The sequence below is a fragment of the Pinus tabuliformis genome, chromosome 5_1 (assembly GCF_031772625.1).
Source record: "Pinus tabuliformis cultivar Carrire ecotype Pingquan chromosome 5_1, CPIR1, whole genome shotgun sequence".
In the NCBI taxonomy this organism is placed as follows: domain Eukaryota; kingdom Viridiplantae; phylum Streptophyta; class Pinopsida; order Pinales; family Pinaceae; genus Pinus; species Pinus tabuliformis.
Genome location: NC_142305.1, coordinates 579,340,563 through 579,358,711, shown reverse-complemented (window position 1 = coordinate 579,358,711; position 18,149 = coordinate 579,340,563).

Genomic DNA, 18,149 nt, shown 5'->3' with positions numbered 1-18,149 from the left:
CATGTTTTATTGAAGATGCTGGAAACAAGCAACAGACAGAGGACAAACTAGACAAAGAAATTGAGTTGATAAGGAGGTTAGTGATAAAAACACCCCAGAGAAAGACATTAGCAAGAAAGAAAAGGAGTGACAACAAGAGGAAGACAGTAGCAGGCTTAGAAAGAAGGGAAAGTGGAGCACTACAACACAAAATATGGAAACCTGGAAGACAACAACAGATAGCAACAGCAGTAACGCAATTGACAAGCAAGCAAAATAAATTTTGGGATGCAGGAGAAAATAATTATCTAGACTTATGGCCTGGTGGTCATGAATTTTGTTACATGGGGAGTCTGATGCAAGAGCATTAGCTCCGAAAAAGACCTTGTATTTTACCTAAGCTAGGGGGTTTCATGTTTTGAAGAAATATTAAAATTTCATGTAAATATTAATATTATTTTCAGTGATTAATTAATTATTTGTGAGAAATTGTATATGTGAGAGAAATTAGTTTCTAGATTATTTAGAATTAATGAGGGAGCCTAAGTTGGAATTAGTTTCTATGTTTTAGGGATGTTGAGAGATTTAGGGATTTGTTGAGATATTAAGGGGATTAAGAATTTAATTAGATTATTTTTAAAATTGTATAAATAGGAAGGGGTTTTGAGAGAAAAACACATTGAGATTGTGAGAGAGTGTGAGTGATTGAGAGTTGGTTTTGAACAGCCAAGGCTGTAAGCCTTTGGCAATTTGTAAAGGGCCAAATGATCGAAACTCAGGCCAAAGTAGGAGGTTTTATGTAAGTAGTGTGTGTTTTGAATACAGTATTTGATTTTCTGCAGTTATGCCATTATTGAGTTTGCGTGAGATTGAACTTGTGTGTTTAACGAATCAAAGGAAATTCAATCCTTTTGAAATTCTGGAATATTAATGTTGTAAGGGAATTGCGTTTTAGGCTCTGTGAAAGAAGTTTAATCTCAGAGAATCTTATTAAAACTGTTTGATAAATTCAACCGAATCAATTAAGTTCGACCCTCAATTGATAGTTACGCAGGCAGGGAGAAAGTATTCTCACCTTTCTGGGTTCGATTGGTCTATATATCCTGGGTAAGAGAAACGAAATTGATCCATGAGTTTTTAATGAATTGCATGTATTGATCTGTGGAATGGAGATTCGATGTTTTATATTACAGATTCAATTCAGGATTGCGTTAATGAGAATCCCAGATTGATTCTCATTTCTGTTATGAATTGTATAATGTAGCGCTATTCTCATTAAATGTTAATGGTATTCTGCCTGCAAAATAAGAATTAATTTGTGAATGAATTGCGGAATTCATATAAGTGGTTAAGAACTGGGGCATGTTAAATTGTGTGAACCATGGTGAATTCTATTGGAGTGATGTCAGTCCTGGCATAGATTGAATTAATGGTGAATCGAAGGTGTAGTTTGTCATCAAATGAGGCATTTGATTTAAACAAATTTATAAATTGTAATGTGACAACGCACAGAGGGAAGCACTGACATTTATGTCAGATTGTGTTGGGGTAGGCGTAGGATTGTTATTTCAAATACTGTTGATCTTATTTGGAATTCGATGAAAAACGATTTAATTGTTGAGTCCAGATTCGTGTGAAGAAATTTAAACAAGCAACCTGGAAAATTTATGACAAGCATGCAGAGGCGATGAGGATGCATTGAAGCAGTGAAATGATGGCTGAAGGATACGATGACAGCAGAGCAAATTCCGCGCTAAGAGTTACAAAATCTGGAACAAATTTGAATCACTGGTATGTATAAGTGGCGCAGCGTTTTAAACTGTATCTATTTTGAATAAATTAAACAAGTGATATCGACTTATGTCAAATACAATGAATCATTGGGTTTCATGTATGGAGAAGTTCTGGCCTAGAATAAGAGGACAGTCGACGCATAGATGTCAGAAATGTTTGAATGGAACGTTGTCTAATGATTGTATTGATAATTGAAAGTCTCAATTGGTAGTCAGAGGTAAGAGAGCACAGGACTGTATTCCTATAACTCTGTTTATTCATTGGAATGCAATTAGAACCGGGCTTAATAACTGTGTCCAGTAGCAGTGACTCGAGAAAAGTGTAAATATGTATTGGAACTTAGTGTTTGAAAAAAACAAGTGTTGAGAAGCCTGATTTGAATGCAGAATACTGTGATAGGGAACAAATATATCATAGATAAATTTGGTAGGCGTTGGGCAAGGCAGTAAATTTGATTAGATGTTGAAAGTACCATCGGAGAATGGTAAGCAACAAATGCATGGTTGTTGAATGGGTTTTTATCAAACCGATTCAGATGTTTAATAATAGAACGATGTCCTTGGTGAATAGTGGCGCAGTAATGGAATCTTAAAACAATTATTGAAACCATGAACAGATATGATGTGAGTGCATTCATTGAAAAGCGGTCAAACTGGGTTGCTAATATGGAATTCACTGGTTCTATAATTATTAGTTAAATTTAATAAAGCTTTTACACGAATGATTTGGAATTGGCCATTGGGGGTGTTTGATTGGGCATTGACTGAGATGTATTTTGTATAGTCTCAAGAAGATCCTGGGTATTGCAGGCTTGACCTGCGTCAATTTGGTATCAGAGCTTGGCTCTGTTGAAATAAAGATGTTTATTTTCTGAATAAGGACAAGAATGTTTGTTGAACTGAAATGTATTTTTGAATGTGTGATGAATGATAAAGATCAGATTTTAAATTTGATATGCAGCATACACAATTGCAGGTGAATAGGAGTGCAATGAAGGAAATTGCAGAAGCGAATGAAGGATAAGATCAGGCAGGTGAGATGATTTTCTAATTTGAAATTTATGATTGAGGTTTATGGTTGCAGAGAAGATGATGGAAGTGAACCTGACATTCAACTAGAGGCTGGATATAGAGGACAATTGTAGTGTCCTGAAGAGAAAGGTGAGTTGAAGGGATAGCTTAAACAAAGAGCAGAGAGAGTGCTCAAGGGTTCCAGAGGCAGTGAACCAAGTACTTACCAAAATACTAAGTGAGGAGAGCTTGGTGAGGTAAGGGGCAGCAAAGGAGATTATTGTTGTAAAGGCTATTGCAACTCATGGTGAGTGAGAAACTCATGAAGGAAATGATCATGGAGGATCGTAGAAGAGGTTGAGAGGAATTCCACAATAGTAGGATGAGTGATGAGGTTAGAGAAAGAGAGATTGCAGTAATGAAAGTACAATTGTAGGTACTAGATGAATGGTTACAAGAGCAGGAAAATCAGAATAGAGGTTGGATCTTTCCACTGAAGGGAAAGAGAATGATTTGGCAACAATTACAGAGGAGGTTGAGGCAAATTGTGATTGCCTTGTTGAAAAAGGAACTTAGAGTTCTTGAACCAGAGAATGGAATTTGAAGATTCCACACGCAGATTTCTTCAGAAGGATGTGTTGGAGGAAGCAGTCAAGACTGAAAAGTCTTGTGGTTTTAAAACTAACAAGTTGTGTATGTTTGTAGGTACAGTACAAGGAGATGAGCAAGCTTTAGAGTTTTTTCAAGAAGAATTGAATTTGAAGGCTGTTTAGATCAATGATGAGATGGCAAGATCTCAGGAGGAGATGAAGACGAAGGAGTCTACTCAGAATGTTGGTGCAGAGAGAGAAAAACTAGGGGACGATTGGTCAAGAGCTGGTGAGGGTATGGAAAATCATGTGAAGTTTCCAAGTTCTACTCCTAATGAATTTATTGAGTTGTACAGGAAACTAGATCTCCAGAGAAGAGAATTGGAGAGACAGAGGACTTATGTGCAAGATAATTTGCTGGGGAAGCAAGGCAGGAAAGTTTTCATGAAGGACAGTCATGCAGCAGATGATGGTAAGAAGGCGAGACTAGCTGGCAGTCTCATGGTGAATGCAAATCAGCATACTGATGTGCTGACAGAGGAGTTGGAAAGGAACTCAGAGTAGCATACCGAAGTGTTGCCAGAGAAAGCTGAGGAAAAAACCAGTGAAGATTTTCTTATTCTTGAAGAAGACTTGGAGCTGCAGATGACTGAATCGACATGTGAGTGTTATGATTTTCATGCTGACAATTTGATTGTGTTTACAGATGACGTAGAAGATAGTCCATCATTTGGGATTGTCTTGGAAGAAGAAGAACTGTTGCAGGTAGAGGATGAGATAGTCAAGTCTCATAAGCAGAGGCTTGTTACCGTGGGTGACACGAAAGAGTTGGCTTGTCTGTATAGCCAAGAGAAGACTGGTGGACAAAATTTTTGAGCTGCTACAGTAGTACAGGATGAAGCTGTAGTGTTTGCAAAACTTGATTCGATTTCTAGAATCAATCAAAGATGATGATGGAAAATTACTGAAGATTGTCGAAAGGGAAGATGGAAGCTATGCTGGAGTTAATTTGCAGCATGTTAATGAAATGCTGAAATGTTTACCTAAGACATTTGAACCTGAGGAAGAAGTTACAGGCATTGAAATGAATTCGCTTGAAGTTGTGAAAGGTACAGATGAAATTGCAGGTGACGCGCAAAAGAATGTTGCAGTGGGACAGGAAGTTTGGGAGGTCGCAACATTTATGGTAGCAACATGTGGAGCAACATCCATAGTGACAGCTAGAGAAACATGTTTTATTGAAGATGCTTGAAACAATCAACAGACAGAGGACATACTGGACAAAGAAATTCAGTTGATAAGGAGGTTAGTGATAAAAACACCCCAAAGAAAGAGAGTAGCAAGAAAGAAAAGGAGTGACAAAATGAGGAAGACAGTAGCAGACTTAGAAAGAAGAGCAAGTGGAGCACTACATCACAAAATTTGGAAACCCAGAGGACAACAGCAGATAGCAACAACAGTAAAGCAATTGACAAGAAAGGAAAATAAAATTTGGGATCCAGGAGGAAATAATTATCCAGACTTATGACCAGGTGGTCATGAATTTTGTTACATGGGGAGTCTGATGCAAGAGCATTTGCTCCGAAAAACACCTTGTATTTTACCTAAGATTCGATGTTTTATATTACAGATTCAATTCAAGAGTGCATTAATGAGAATCCTGGATTGATTCTCATTTTTGTTATGAATTGTATGATGGAGTGCTATTCTCATTAAATGTTAATGGTATTTTGCCTGCAAAATAAGAATTAATTTGTGAATGAATTGCGGAATTCATATAACGTGGTTAAGAACTGGGGCGTGTTAAATTGTGTGAACCATGGTGAATTCTATTGGAGCGATGTCAGTGCTGGCATAGATTGACTTAATGGTGAATTGAAGGTGTAGTTTGTCATCAAATAAGGCATTTGATTTAAACAAATTGATAAATTGTAATGAAAGTAATGAAAGTACAATTGCAGGTACTAGAGGAATGGTTGCAAGAGTAGGAAAATCAGAATAGAGGTTGGATCTTTCCACTGAAGGGAAAGAGAATGATTTGGCGACAATTGCAAAGGAGGTTGAGGTAAATTTTTATTGCCTTGTTGAAAAAGGAACTTAGAGTTCTTGAACCAGAGATGGAATTTGAAGATTCCACACGCGGATTTGTTCAGAAGGATGTGTTGGAGGAAGCAGTCAAGACTGAAAACTCTTGTGGTTTTAAAACTGACAAGTTGTGTATGTTTGTTGGTACAGTACAAGGAGATGATCAAGCTTTAGAGTTTGTTCAAGAAGAATTGAATCTGAAGGCTGTTCAGATCAATGATGAGATGGCAAGATCTCAGGAGGAGATGAAGACGAAGGAGTCTACTCAGAATGTTGGGGCAGAGAGAGAAAAACCAGTGGATGATTGGTCAAGAGCTGGTGAAGGTATGGAAAATCGTGTGAAGTTTCCAAGTTCTACTCGTAATGAATTTGTTGGGTTGTAGAGGAAACTAGATCTCCAAAGAAGAGAATTGGAGAGACAGAGGACTTATGTGCAGGATAATTTGCTGGGGAAGTAAGGCAGGAAAGTTTTCATGAAGGAAAGTCATGAATCAAATGATGGTAAGAAGGCGAGATTACCTGGCAGTCTCATGGTGAATGCAAATCAACATATTGATGTGCTGACAGAGGAGTTGGAAAGGAAATCAGAGCAACATACTAAAGTGTTGCCCGAGAAAGCTGAGGAAAAAACTAGTGAAGATTTTCAGAGTCCTGAAGAAGACTTGGAGCTGCAGATGACTGAATCGACAAGTGAGTGTTATGATTTTGATGTTGACCATTTGATTGTGTTTACAGATGATGTAGAAGACAGACCATCATTTGGGATTATCTTGGAGGAAGAAGAACTGTTGCAGGTAGAGGATGAGACAGTCATGTCTCATAAGCAGAGGCTTGTTACCGTGGGTGACAAGAAAGAGTTGGCTTGTCTGTATAGCCAAGAGAAGACTGATGGGCAAAATTTTGGAGCTACTACAGTAGTACAGGATGAAGCTGCAATGTTTGCAAAACTTGATTGGATTGCCAGAATCAAGCAAGATGATGATGGGAAGTTACTGAAGATTGTCGAAAGGGAAGACAGAAGCTATGTTGGAGTTAATTTGTAGCATATTGATGAAATGTTGAAATGTTTACCAGAGACATTTGAACCTAAGGAAGAAGTTGAAGGCATTGAAATGAATTTTCTTGAAGTTGTGAAAGGTACAGATGAAATTGCAGGTGACGTGCAAAAGAATGTTGCAGTGGGACAGGAAGTTTGGGAGGTCGCAACATTTATGGTAGCAACATGTGGAGCAACATCCATAGTGACAGCTAGAGCAACATGTTTTATTGAAGATGCTGGAAACAATCAACAGACAGAGGACATACTGGACAGAGAAATTTATTTGATAAGGAGGTTAGTGATAAAAACACCCCAAAGAAAGACAATAGCAAGAAAGAAAAGGAGTGACAAAATGAGGAAGATAGTAGCAGACTTAGAAAGAAGAGCAAGTGGAGCACTACAACACAAAATATGGAAACCTGGAAGACAACAACAGATAGCAACAACAGTAAAGCAATTGACAAGAAAGGAAAATAAAATTTGGGATCCAGGAGGAAATAATTATCCAGACTTATGACCAGGTGGTCATGAATTTTGTTACATGGGGAGTCTGATGCAGGAGCATTAGCTCCGAAAAGCACCTTTTATTTTACCTAAGCTCGGGGGTTTCATGTTTTGAAGAAATATTAAAATTTCATGTAAATATTAATATTATTTTGAGTGATTAATTAATTATTTGTGAGAAATTGTATATGTGAGAGAAATTAGTTTCTAGATTATTTAGAATTAATGAGGGAGCCTAAGTTGGAATTAGTTTCTAAGTTTTAGGGATGTTGAGAGATTTAGGGATTTGTTGAGATATTGAGGGCATTAAGCCTTTAATTAGATTATTTTTAAAATTGTATAAATTGGAAGGGGTTTTCAGAGAAAAACACATTGAGATTGTGAGAGAGTGTGAGTGATTGAGAGTTGGTTTTGAACAGCCAAGGCTGTAAGCCTTTGGCAATTTGTAAAGGGCCAAATGATCGAAATTCAGGCCAAAGTAAGAGGTTTTATGTAAGTAGTGTGTGTTTTGAATACAGTATTTGATTTTCTGCAGTTATGCCATTATTGAGTTTGCGTGAGATTGAACTTGTGTGTTTAACGAATCAAAGGAAATTCGATCCTTTTGAAATTCTAGAATATTAATGTTATAAGGGAATTTCGTTTTAGTCTCTATGAAAGAAGTTTAATCTTACGGAATCTTATTAAAACTGTTTGTTAAAGTCAACCAAATCAATTAAGTTTGATCTTCAGTTGATAGTTACGCAGGGAGGGAGAAAGTATTCTCGCCTTTCTGGGTTCGATTGGTCTATATATCCTGGGTAAGAGAAACGAAATTGGTCCATGAGTTTGTAATGAATTGCATGTATTGATCTGTGGAATGGAGATTCGATGTTTCATATTACAGATTCAATTCAAGAGTGCGTTAATGAGAATCCCGGATCGATTCTCATTTATGTTATGAATTATATGATGAAGTGCTATTCTCATTAAATGTTAATGGTATTCTGCCTGCAAAATAAGAATTAATTTGTGAATGAATTTCGGAATTCATATAACATGGTTAAGAATTGGGGCGTGTTAGATCGTGTGAACCATAGTGAATTCTATTGAAGCGATGTCAGTCCTGGCATTGACTGACTTAATGGTGAATCGAAGGTGTAGTTTGTCATCAAATGAGGCATTTGATTTAAATAAATTGAGAAATTGTAATGTGACAACGCACAGAGGAAAGAACTGAAATTTATGTGAGATTGTGTTGGGGTAGGCGTAGGATTGTTATTTCAAATACAGTTGATCTTATTTGGAATTCGATGAAAAACGATTTAATTGCTGAATCCAGATTCATGTGAAGAAATTTAAACAAGCAACCTGGAAAATTTATGACAAGCGTGCAGAGGTGATGAGGATGCATTGAAGCAGTGAGATGATGGCTGAAGGATACAATGGCAGCAGAGAAAATTCTGCGCTAAGAGTTACAAAAGCTGGAACAAATCTGAATCAATGGTATGTATAAGTGGCGCAGCATTTTAAACTGTATCTATTGTGAATAAATTAAACAAGTGATATCGACTTATGTCAAATACAATGACTCATCGGGGTTCATGTATGGAAAAGTTCTGGCTTAGAGTAATAGGACAGTCGACACATACATGTCAGAAATGTTTGAATGGAACGCTGTGTAATGATTTTATTGATAATTGAAAGTCTCAATTGGTAATCAGAGGTAAGATAGCACAAGACTGTATTCATGTAACTCTGTTTATTCATTGGAATGCAATTAGAACCGGGTTTAATAACTGTGTCTAGTAGCGGTGACTGGAGAAAAGTGTATATATGTATTGGAACTTAGTGTTCGAAAAAAACAAGTGCTGAGAAGCCTGATTTGAATGCAGAATACTGTGATAGGGAATAGATATGGGTAAAAGCATGTTAATGTGTCTCATTATATGCCAAAAGCAAAAAAGTACTCAAATAAAAAAAAGATAAAAAAAGATAAAAAAAAATAATATAAAAATATCAATTAAATGAGTTGAGTTTCATACTTGTTAATTATAAAAAATAAATGCTAAATTTGTAACAAAGCTAACTCACAATAAATTTTGGTAAAATCTATAGTGAACCTATTTAATGGGTTTAGAAAATATAAATAATATTATAAAAAGTAAATACTAAATTTGCAAATAAGTCAACTGATAGTAAATATTGGTAAAAGCTACGGTTAATCACTCACAAAATATAAATAACTTGATGTAAAGTTAAATGAAATGCTAAAACTCTTTAAAAATATATATAAAAATAGAAGTAGAATTTCTAAACAAAAAATTTTATATAGTATATTTTGAATAGTATAAAATACGTTATTCTACTCATAATTAAAAATTTTATTACAAAAAATATAGAATATATTTTTAAAAATTTCAAAAAATAATTTTAACATTTTGTTTTATGTTATTTTCAAATTTCTATTAAAAAAAATGATTTTATAAACTTGAAAGGGTAGTTTCTTGGGTCGCGGTTTTATATATACGAAAATATGATCATTTTTACTAGTATTTTAATAATAATTAAAAAATATGATTTCTTTTTAATTTTAAATTTGTTTAGCAATCTTTAGAATGTTTACAACACATCTCTTAAAGAAATTGGAATTAAAAAACATAAATCAATAGAGAAATGGGGGGTCGCGGTTTTGTCACTACTTAAGAATTTATGTAAAATATTAATGATACCTTTTAAAGAAAATGAATAAATTAGATAAAAATTATATATTAAATTTTAGAAAAAATATGACATGAAATTGAATTTAAATTGACATGTTTTGTCTTCTTTTACCACCACATAGTTTTTGATGATTTTGTGAATTTAAGAGTAAACATTCCAACTCCATTTATTTTTATAAAACTTCTTTGCCACAAAAAGGGAGAAAGTGATACACATTAACATGCTTTTACCCATATATCATAGAGAAATTTGGTAGGCGTTGGGCAAGGCAGTAAATTTTATCAGATGTTGAAAGTACCATCGAAGAATGGTAAGTAACAAATGCATGGTTGTTGATTGGGTTTTTATCAAACCGATTCAGAAGTTTAGTAATAGAATCAATGTCCTTGGTGAATAGTGGCGCAGTAATGGAATCTTAAAACAATTATTGAAACCATGAACAAATATGATGTGAGTGCATTCATTGAAAAGTGGTCGAACTGGGTTGCTAATATGGAATTCACTGGTTCTATAATTATTGGTTAAATTTAGTAAAGATTTTACATGAATGATTTGGAGTTGGCCATTGGGAGTGTTTGATTGGGCATTAACTGAGATGTATTTTGTACAGTCTCAAGGAAATCCTGGGTATTGCAGGCTTTGCCTGCGTCACTCACCATCTATTATCACATATTAGGATAGCAGGTTCCTAAGTACGTTCAGGTCTAGCCTCTGTGTAACAATGTCCTCCAACATCTACCTAAGTAACCAAGCAACGAGGGTAAATATGTGACAAGAGGCTAATATGATGGGATTCAACCTCATAGGTGACATTAAGGAATCAGAATTGATGGAAACACACCATGTAGGCCTTCCACACCATCAATGGAACTTTGAACTACCAACCCAGCCACTCAGATAACCAAACCCTGAGACCAACTAACATTTTAGACCATTTAAATCCTAGATTCTCCCATGAAATGGACATCCATTTGTCCAAAAGGCTCTGGACTCTCCCATAACATGCTATGCCAGCATCCATGCACTTTTTTGCCCAGTGTTGTGCCTATGTCCGCAAGATTTGAGCCACCTTTTCAGGCCCGTAGCCCAAGTCACTTCCTAGAACTAAATGATGCATTCAGAATAGAAAAATAACAATGGAATAATCATGCAAATGCAACTACTTGAACAAGATCTTGACTCGAACTGTACAAGTCGTGACATGAATTTCATCAAACATGTCACAAATATGCAATCTAAAGGTCAAAACAATATATCTGAGCATAGGGGTTCCATACTTATTTGAGAATTTCTAAGAAGCATTGTTTCTTTATACCATTAGCGAAATTATCATCTATTAGGGCATATACATAATTTTCATTCATTTACATATGACAACATGAGGAGAGCCATACATCATTATTGGCATAAGACATGCTTATAACCAACATAATAACAAAATAAAAAATATCAATGTTAGATTAGTCATAGAATCCACATATAAACCAATACATTTATACATAATATATCAAGGAAATAACCTATTATTAATGAATGAAAAATCAAACCTAGGCTGGGACTACCCCATTCCACTCGACCATAGAATGACTAAGCCAATTCTCTCTTCAGCTATTCATCCCCGTGTCATATTCCGAGCATGAATATGGGACTCAAACCAAAAGAACGAACCAAGCCATCCCAAGGTTAAACCACCTCACCCTTATCCATCCTGGATCAATAGTCCAACACAAGCATGGATGCCACATGATTTTTCCACCCACATTGTGACGAATTTTCCTTTCTCTTAGTCTCACAATATTTAATTGAATCCACAGTCTAATCAAGGGATCATGAGGCCCTAAACTGAGACACCAAGCTCTAGGATTTACTTTATATCTCACCATTCACTAGAAAGGATTCCTAGGCCTAATAAAGGGCAACCATATTTAGGATTTACTATATATCCCACCATTAATCAGTTGAGGATTCCTAGGCCCACCAAAGAAACAAAAATTATGGCTTTACTGCAACCCACAATACAGTTCAAGGATTTCTAGGACATATGTTCTATCATTCTGAGATCCACCTTACTCATATTTGAATCCATCTAGCAATCTAGCTCGACCAAAACATGATAACACCATGATGCCATGGCTATCCAAAATTGGCAAGGCTAAGATAATAACACTGTCACACTTGGAAAAACCCATGCCATAACAACAATGAACCACATGCAATACCATGCACGAAAAATCTAGCAAGTAAAATACACATACAAATCGATACCTACAAAGAATAATGTTGCAGTTGCTTGATCATACCCTTCCTTGCTTGCTCCTTCCTTCCTCTTGCCTTCTTTTCTTTTCTTCATCCAGTGCCAAAGTGCTCCAAGAAAAATTTAAGCGTCCAAGAGTGAGAGAGAGATAGAGAGAGTAATGAGAGAGCTCCAAAACTGAATTGACAAAAGATACCATCTAATCCTCATAAGCCTTTTTATTAGTTAGACCTCTATTTTTTTCATTTTCCATTATTTTCATAAATAAATGTGGAAAAAAGCCATTTTTCCTTTCCAAATTCTTTGTGATTTACCTTTCCAATTTCCTTAGCCATAATAAACGAATGAACACCCTTAATCAGATGTTTTTCCCAAAATTCACTTGGAATAAGGGTCCCATCAATAGTGATTATTATTTTTCATTATTAACTTTTATTACATGAAATTTTGACCAGGATTAGTATATAACCCTCCCCCTTGGGGACGTCATCATCGGTGTTCAACCACACCTGTACCTAAACAAAACCACTAAAAATAAAACATACTACCCATGGAGATTTATAACGTAGCTCAATGTAGTATTTACAATGATAACCCTGCTAAAAATAAAACCAACATGAAAACATTACAACATAACAACTATAATGATGTGATACCCATACCACTTATTGGATATTTATAACATATTTGATGGCTATATTTACATCCACATACATATGTACATATACCAAACATTGCCAAAAAATGTACTAAGAAAATATACCAAAGACATATACCAAAACATCCACTCAGCCCATGAATAAATAAGGATACATAGCTCACATCTGATCCACCATCTCCCATGTAGCTTCATCAAGCCCAAAGCTTTCACTACACTTTAACCTGCTCAATTCCTTAGTTCTAGAGCACGAGCACCTATTCTGCAATATAAATCGAGGCTCTGGATTGAATTCTCAATCTGGATCCACCTGTAGTATAGACCAATTAATCACATGATTAACATCTTTAGCACACTTCTTCAGTAATGACACATGGAAAATATCATGGAATTTCATTGTCGGAGGAAGTGCAAGTTGATAGGCTGTTGGCCCAATCCTCTCAATAATCTTGAAAGGTCCAAAAAACTGAGGTTCCAACTTGGCACATGATTTAATCTACAAGGAATATCTTCTTTGGTTTTATGCACAAGTAAATCTATTCCCCAACATAGAACTCATTAAACAACTTATTTTAATAGGAATAACTCCTTTGCCTATCTTGTGTTGCTTTCAAATTCTTCTTGATTACTCTCATTTCCTATTCCATTTTTGCAAACATGTCTGGTCGAATCAACACCTTGTTAACTAGCTCACTCGAACTAATAGGAGTATTGCAACTCCAATAATACAATGCCTCAAATGGACTCATCTTCAAAGATTCTTGATACCCGTTTTTGTAAGCAAACTCTACTAGTGGAAGATACTCTTCCCACTTCCACTACTAATGCATCACATACATCCTCAACATGTCCTCCAATATCCTGTTGACCCTCTCTGTCTGTCCAACTATCTTCGGATAGTAAGCTATACTGAAGGCCAACTCAGTTCCCAAACCTAAAAATAACTCTTTCCCATCCCTATCTCACACAATATTCTTTGGAACACCATGCAATTTGACCACATCTCTGATGAACACCTATGCTACATCGCTAGCTAAGATTGTAGACATCAATCGAAAGAAGTGTGCAACCTTTGTCAACTGCTCCACAAAAACCATAATGGAATCATGCTTTCTCACTATCCTTGGAAAACTGGCGATGAAGTATTTGGAAATGACCTCCCATTTCCATTTTGGAATCACATTTAGTTGTTGCAGTCCACCTAGTTTCTGTTGGCATCATGATGCATGTGTTGTACTTGATGGCAAACTACTCATAGAAGATCAACTCACTTATATATATCTAGATGAATCTACGGAAGAGATATCAGATGACAATTCTCAATATGACAAGTCCAAAGGGGGAGATTGTTGGCCTTATGAGACAAGTGTTGTCCTTGATGGTAAATCACACAAATGATAAATTATAGTGCAACAAATTTATTTGATAAATTATAGTGCAACAAAGTTTCCTTCATGTAGAGAAAAGTTCACACACTTTTATGCAGAGAAAAGTTTATTCCATGTAGAGAAAAGTTCACGCACTTTTATGCAGAGAAAAGTTTATTTCATGTAGAGAAAAGTTCACGCACTTTTATGCAGAGAAGAGTTTATTTCATGTAGAGAAATGTTCACGCACTTTTATGCAGAGAAAATTTTATTTCATGTAGAGAAAAGTTTACGCACTTTCATGCAAGAGAAAAGTTCACACATTTTCATGGTTGGTTCATGGTATTAGTCCGACAGTTTTTGATCCTATGATTTTGGTCCGTGGTATTACATCCAAAAGTGTTGATCTCACGCACTTTCATGGTTGGTTCATGGTATTAGTCCGACATTTTTTGATCCTATGGTTTTGGTTCGTGGTATTGCATCCAAAAGTGTTGATCTCAAGCACTTTCATCGTTGGTTCATGGTATTAGTCCAACAATTTTTTGATCCTATGGTTTTGGACCGTGGTATTGAGAAAGGACTACGGCTATAAAAGAGGAAGAAGATGATTTGGCAAAGCATCTTCTAAATTATTGAATATATGATAAAGTGCTAGATCTGGAATATGGTGATTGGGTTATGGTGCAGATCTGGATCTGAATGAAGAAGGAACCTGAGCGTAAGGAGAAGGATAAGTTCTATTGATGGGTCAAAATCTTAAGGCTGGAATAGTGGTATCTCTATATGTTTTTTATCTGTGATATGTGGCACACGCTTGATCTATAAATCTAATAATCTGGGTCTGAATTATTGATGCATGTTTTATTGTACACATGTTATGATCTGGGTATGTCTGATGTATGGAACAACTGCAAAGTTATCAGGAAATATTTGCAGATCTGTTTGCGGGTTGGCTTTGGTGAGATCAGAGATTGATGATGCAAGTGTAGTTGATGGGTTTTTGATGTTCTTGGATCCAGTCTGAAAATTAATGAAAAGTGGTCCTTGAAAGAAAAGAACTAGGGGGTTGTAGCTCCCTTCAAAGAGAGATTGAAAACGAGAGAGAGAGTTGTAGCTCTCTGCAGGTTGTAGCCTGCGTACTGGTAAAGGACTGCACCCGTACAAAATCATTGTAAAAGGAGTTTCTTATTAAAAGAAGATAGAGACATATTGCAGTAGGTGGTTTTCACCCACATTGGGTTTCCACCTTATATCTTGTGTTCTTTTGTGTGACTATTTGCTTTTCTTGTTCTTGCTCATTATTTTATGATACTGACATACAAAGTAATGATCAATATTTGAAGAATTATTCAAAGTATAAATAAGGAAGATATGTTGAAAAGAATTTGATAATACTGATTCACCCCCCCCCCCCTCTCAGTATTATTTCCAACAATTGGTATCAGAGCAGGTCCTTCTGAAGAAGCTTGATCGCTTGAAGGAAGATCTTAGATCATGAGCAACTACAAGAGGGAAGCATCAATCAGGTCACCGATTTTTGACGGGACAAACTTCGTATATTGGAAGGTAAGAGTTACTGCCTATCTTCAATATTTGGGTACAGAAGTATGGGACATTATAGAAACATGGTATACTTTTCCATCAGCTACTCCTATAGATTCAGCTGAGAAGAAGAAATATGAAACAAATGCAAAGGCAGTTAATACTCTTCTAGGATGTCTATCTCAATCTGAATTCGTGAAGGTTATGCAATATAAATCCGCAAAAGCAATATGGGACAAGATTGTTTTGAGCTACGAAGGAGATGAACAGGTAAAACGTGCAAAACTTCAAACCCTCAGGATTCAGTATGAGAATCTCAGAATGTATAATGATGAAAGTGTGGCTAGCTATTTCCTTCGGGTAGATGAGATTGTTAATTGTATGAAAAACTTGGGTGAAGAAATAAAAGAGGCTGTTGTGGTTGAAAAAGTCTTAAGATCATTGTCCCCCAAGTTTGAATCTAAAGTATCTGAAATAAAAGAAAAGGAAAATCTACGAACCCTTACTATGTCTCAGCTACACGGAATTCTAATTCCTTATGAAATGAGAAAAGGAGGTCCATCAGACAGGACAAAAGCTACTTTTAAGGCTTCAGGCAAAGGAGACTACTATGAATCAAGTCACGTGCCAGAAGAAGAAGAAGAATCAAATTTTGTCAGAAATCTTCAACGGGGTACTGGAAGGTTCAGAGGTAAGCTATCTTTTAAATGTTTTGCTTGTGGAAGAGTTGGTCATTATCCTGCCAAATGTCCTCATAAGGATAAGATTGACAAAGGAAAGGAACCTACTAGATGGAACAAGAAACAAAATGCAAATAAGAAAAGCTACTACACTCATGAAGACAGTAATGGTCTATCAAATAGTGATGAAGATGAACGAGGTAATGACTATAAACTTTTAATGGCATTTGAAGATGATGATTACATGGATTCTATAGATGTGGATAGTTTTTATGAAGAGATTTCTAGACTTAAGACATGTATAGAAGAAAAGAATATGATCACTGATACTCTACAATTTCAAATTGATGAAAAAGAAAAATATCTTGAAAAGCTAGAAGGTGAAATTGTTGACCTTAGAAAAGAAATTGAGAAAACAAAGGCTATTAATCTTAAGTTTGTCAAAGGATCTGAAACTCTGGATGAGATCATCAATGTACAGCGTTCTCCGCTAAACAAGACAGGTCTGGGGTATAATGGAGAAACATCTCAAGCATCCACCTCAAAGAGTTATCTTGATGCAGCAAGAAGGAATGAGCAAAAGCACAATGGAGATCACCAGGTAAAGCAGGGACAAATTACATCAAGAACGAACAAAGACTATCAGGTAAACTAGGGGCAATCTGTCTTAAGGATGAACAAAAGCTACAACTAGCCACAGGTAAAATCTTCTCAATTTGCTTCAAGAATGGATGACAATAGAAATTACAATCATTTGGCCGGTAGATTTGATAATCGAAGAAGTTTCTTCAATGGGAAATGTTTCTCTTGCCATAACTTCGGTCACAAAGCAGCTCAATGTGTTGCATATAAAACAATCATGACTAGAGAAGCTCAAAAACAAAGAAGTGTGATCGGGATTACAAAAAGGACCTATAACAACTTTTCGGCTCTTGAAAATGAAGTTGAATGTTCTATTTGCAATAACTTTGGTCATGAAGATTCTGAATGCAGGAGCAGGTTTCAACAGAGAAAGGAACAAGCCTCAAGCACTAGAACATGGAGAATAAAGGAACCACAAACAGAAAGATGTGGGATAGCATTTTCTGCAGAAGGACAAGAAAATCTATGGTACATTGACAGTGGATGTTCGAAACATATGACAGGTGATAAAGAAAAAATTGAATCATATTCTGCTTTAGAAAAGGGAAAGAAAGTTTCTTTTGGAAATGATACTCCTGCAACTATAAAAGGAAAACGCACTGCTCAGTTAAAAGAAAAGGTCAAAGCTGGAAATGTTTTGTATGTTGATGGATTAAAGCATAATATTCTAAGTGTCAGCCAGATGTGTGATCAATGAACCGAGGTGATATTTAGATCAAACGGATGTCGTGTTTGTGATCTTGATATAGGTGAAACAGTGATCAAAGGTAGAAGAACTCCAAATAATCTATACATATTTGAAGAAGGACAACAACAATGCTATTTGAGCAAGGATGATGAACACTGGTTATGGCACCGAAGGTTGGGGCATCTAAGCTTTTCACAAATAAGGAAAGCAGGCAAATATCAGGCAGTTCGTGGTCTTCCAGATATCAAAATTCCAGACAACACCATATGCAAATCATGTCAGTTTGGAAAGCAAACCAGAACTAACTTTCCAGAGAAGGAAGGATCGGCTAGCATGCCTCTTGAGCTAGTCCATATAGATGTATGTGGTCCATTTAGGAAAAGGACACCTCGAGGAGAAGAATACTTGATATTATTCATTGATGATTTCTCCAGGTTTGTTTGGTTAGGACTTATGAAGCACAAAGACGAAGCATTCGAGAAATTCAAATCCTTCAAAGCCTTGGTTGAAAATGAATCAGGTTACAAAATTAAGTGCCTCAGGTCTGACAGAGGTGGGGAGTTTACCTCAAATGAATTTTTCGATTTCTGTGAAGAACATGGGATAAGAAG